General features: G+C 50.1%; 1 protein-coding gene across 4 annotated transcripts in view; it reads right to left on the reverse strand.

Annotated features, from left to right (window-relative positions):
• Nucleotides 1-3,820, reverse strand: part of DAB2 (DAB adaptor protein 2) — a 52,778-nt gene extending 48,958 nt beyond the window's left edge. For 2 of the 4 annotated variants that reach the window (XM_024754623.1, XM_024754622.1), the window contains exon 1: nt 3,434-3,820. The gene's annotated coding sequence lies outside the window, so the exon portion shown is untranslated. The remainder of the gene's footprint in view (nt 1-3,433) is intronic. The other 2 variants (XM_024754626.1, XM_024754625.1) reach the window with 2 other exon arrangements.
• Between the last annotated feature and the right edge of the window lie 306 nt (nt 3,821-4,126).

A 4,126-nucleotide genomic window follows, 5' to 3' on the forward strand; every position in this document is an offset into this window, starting at 1 on the left:
GGGAAAGAAATGAATGAGACCAGAGGAGGTCAGCTTGACCAAAGCAAACTGCAGGCTCCAGGCAGAGAACAGAGAGTAACTCCCAGGCGGTTTAGTGTTAAGCACAGCAAACTCCCTGGCTTTGTTAATATTAAGTGCTTAAGTGATTAACATTTTTCAGGTAGACAGGCGGTGTCCAACTTTGACAAAGACATTCCCCGTTCTGCATTTAGTTTTCACAAAGATACATAATTCAGTGGTTCAGGGGGCAACATGAAAACAAAACATCAGAGTAAACTATTCTAAGCATACCAGATTAACAGTCTTCCCAACAAACCTGGGGGTAGGTATTATTATTCTCTCCAGATAAGGAAGCTTAAGGTCAGAGAAATGATGCAATTTGCTCAAGGTCACATGAGCAGCGGTGCTGTCCCTGGGATTTGAACTCAGGCAATGGGGGCCCCAGAACCCACATTCGCAGCCGAGCAAGGTGTGAGGTGGAAACGGCCTGTGTGCCGGCCCTTTGTGTCCACACGCAGCGTCATTTGTTCCCCTCACCAGAAATCAGCGTACTCTTTATAGAAGGGGGCTCGATGGCCTGCTTTCCTTCTGAGTCACGGGATTAATCCAGTCAGGAAACATTACCATGAGTTAGGTTACCCTTAAATACATAGATCTGAGGTTACAGCTATTTCGGCTAAATGTGATTTTGGCCAACCTCTGTGCGATCTAGTGGCACAGCTTCAACTTTAGAATTACACAGCAGCGCCAGGGAATTTTCAAATACCGCATCCTGTTCCTCAGGTGTTTCATATTTCGAGTCGAGTCCTCATTCTGGTTCTGCTTGGAGTGTAGACAGCCTTATGCGTTTGGTCAAATACCAAAACCTCCCTCACTGGTCCAGTTTCAAGGCTTTCCGCCTGGGGAGGCATCTTCTGCCTAACACCCTGGAGCTCTGTCTTTGGCAGCCTTCTCAAGTATTTCAGCATCCTAGGTTTGTCTTTAAGAAAAGCATTAATTAAATCCTCAAGTCACTAGAGACTGAGGAAGGGAAACACATGGAAACTTCAAAACTACCCAGGTGAAAAGTATCATGGTAGCAAGTGTAGGCTTACAGACATGAGGGTAGAAAGAGAACTGAAGCAGCACATACTGGCTGTACCACCGAGAGCCCAAGTCTCCACAAAGCCTCCTGCTGACCAGGAGCCGTGACCAAGGCTTCCGTCTTCCTGCTCTCTAAGTCTTCAGGTAACGGGAGGCATGGCCGAGCAGGCCAATAATATCACCCCAACCAGCTGGTCAGCAGCTTCCAGGGGTCCCTGTACCACCTTCCTTCATGCCAACAAGTGTCTTGAAAGCAATTCCCTTCAACCCAAACAAGGTGGCTGAAATCCATTCAACCTTTTGGGCAAGGCAAGACATAAGGCTGATGCACAGGAATTTGGACTTTTAGTTGAATCTCCAACTATAAAAAGTCTTGAGTGGAAATGCAGACTCTGGATTCTGTCCTTAACAGTGAGGCAAGGCTTTGAACAAGCGCTGTGGCTCCCCTCCTCTCTCACATCCTCAGGAGAAGATCAGCTGTGTCCAAGATCACCAGAATGGCGACTACCTATGTGTCACAGCTCAAAGTTGGAAGACGTTCTCCTACCATCTACTTTAAAATGGAGGAGGGTACAGCTTAAGAAGAACTGGTTGCTAGGGCATCCATTTGGATAAGAAGGGAGAGAGTTGGGAGTGGGAAGGGAAGGGGAAGTGAAGTCAGTCACCACCAACAAGAAAAAGAATCCAGTCTGCCTTAGGACGATACTGGCTAGGGATTTAGAAGTAATCTCTTCCAGAAATACACATTGGAAAAAACCACTAGGCCTCCTTTGTGCTTTCTCAACAAGATTGCACATTGCATTAGGTATACCATTGTTTATTAGCACATACGTAGCACTTCAACCAAAAGGATCCTTCCCCAAAGATGAAGGACAGCTCAATCTCAAATACTTCTGAATTCTCATGGCAATAAACCTTCTTGCAGTATCATAGAGGCCTATCTCCCCTCGAGGAGGGAGAGACAGAACCTGGGGGCGTAGGGGGCAGGCACCACGCCCAGAGAAGAGTAGCCTAATCAAGGTCTGGCTGCTGGTTTCAGAAGCCAGGTGGAGGTGTCGCAGAGCGTGGAGGCAAGCCATTTGGTAGCTGTCAGGCTCCCCCATTCCCAGCTAGTCCCTCCTGCCCCAACAGCCAGTAGAGGCTCCTGTGTGGGGAGCAAACCTCAAGCCTGCAGGAGGATCAATGACATACCCCATCAAAGCCATTCCAAGAGCCTTATCGGACCTCTTGAGGGCATTTCTGCAGCTGCCTTCTTTCCTCAGCCATTCCTTCTGTTTGAGTTAGCTCTGTCTTACCTCCCTCTCCCCCCTTCCCCTGCTTTGCCTGATTAGGGCCAGAAATTTTTTCATTAAGTCACTTTATAGTGCAATAACAACATTTACTATTCATGAAGTCGCCCCTCCATAATTGTTAAGTCTTTCCATGTGTCTGGAAGCTTATTTCGGCTCTTCTCGTTTTACAGAGTGCCTCTCTTCCTTCCAAACACAAACTAAAAAGAAAGAGGATAAGGTGGGGGGAGGAGGGGAAAGGATGGGGTGCAGATAACATCCAGATTCTTTAAGTGTTTTTAATCCAGTTCGATTTCCCTTTGGACTCAGAGGGCTCCCTTCTAAAATTGACTGCGGACCTGAATTCCAGGCTAAGAATTAAGTCAGGAGGAAAGGACGACAGAAACAAATAACAGAGTCAGCTCTAGGCTATGAAACCCGCTATGTTGACTGGGGCTCCAGTCAACCATTCTTTTTTTTTCCCCTTTTCCAAAATTCTTACTTAATCTTTCCAGATTACAGCAAGCAGGCAGACACCACTTAAACCCTCGGAGTATTTCAAACAAGTTTGTTCAGTCTCTAGGGCAGATACTTTCTTAAGAATCGGGTGTAAGACAAAGTTCACATTTTAATGCCATACGTTGTCAGTCACCGGGAAAAAGCTTCTCGCGGGCACAAACCAGGTCCCCAGCCTTTGTCACACGGCTAAAATAACCCCCCTTGGAGGAGTTAATTAGGCGGTCAGCAGCCACACCAGCGTCCGATCCGGGCTGCCCACAGAGCTTTTAAACACACACATACACACACACACACACACACACACACACACACACACGAGGCGCTTGTTAAATGTCACTAGCTGGACATCTGGATTCCGACCCCAAAGATAAACGCATTTCGTGGGAGCATTCCTCGGATGTCAGGCCACAAAACCGCCTGTTTGCCCAAGCACACCGTCTCCTTTTAAAGATGCCCCGGCAGTCCCAGGTCTGCATCCCAAGGCGGAGCGGGAGGGAAGCAAAGGAGGGAAAGAGGTCGCCAAAAATGGAGCCAAAGGGAAGAAGGATCGGAAAGCTACTCACAGGCTAGCTAGCGCCTCCGCGATGCGAGCATGACTTCCCGGTGGTGCCTGAGCCTCCTGGCTACCGCGCAGCCGACACGGCGGCCGCGCTTAAATAGCCGCCGGCCCGGGAGCCTCGGAGCCGCGGGCCACTCCCGGCGAGATATGGTTCTAATCAGATGCTGGCAGCTGAGGACTCCCCAGGAATGCGCCGGGATGTTTTTGCTGCCTGGGCTGGGTAACTCCCCCTCAACGTGTCTGCTGAGTCTTCCAAACTTAACTGTTTATTAACTCGAGCTGGGGCCGCGCAGAGGAGCCGGCTCCCGTGGACTGGGAGCCCCACCAGCGCGGGGCGATCGCCCGGAGCCCAGCGGAGGGGAGGAGGAAGGAGTCAGGGCGCCGTCCGGAGCCCAGACTCGCGGGGCTGGGGACAAGGGACAGGGGAGGGTGCGCTTAAGGACAGGAAAGGGAAACTCCGCAGGAAAGGGGTGGGACCCAGCGACCTTCATCTCACAAATTCCTTCTCTGCGTTGCCGCTTCCAGTGATGTGGCGTCCCAAGTCATCCTAACCCGGTAGGGCCCTTTGAACAAAGGGCTGCCTCTACTCCTGACTTTCCTGGCAAGAAGCAGTGGACGCTAGCTCAGATCTGCTGTCGCTACAGTTGCACGTGTGATTGCCCCCTTTAAAGGAATTCGTGTCTCTTTCACGGCAGAT

The sequence above is a fragment of the Neophocaena asiaeorientalis genome, unplaced genomic scaffold (genome assembly GCF_003031525.2).
Source record: "Neophocaena asiaeorientalis asiaeorientalis breed wild unplaced genomic scaffold, Neophocaena_asiaeorientalis_V1.1 scaffold229, whole genome shotgun sequence".
Lineage (NCBI taxonomy): Eukaryota > Metazoa > Chordata > Mammalia > Artiodactyla > Phocoenidae > Neophocaena > Neophocaena asiaeorientalis.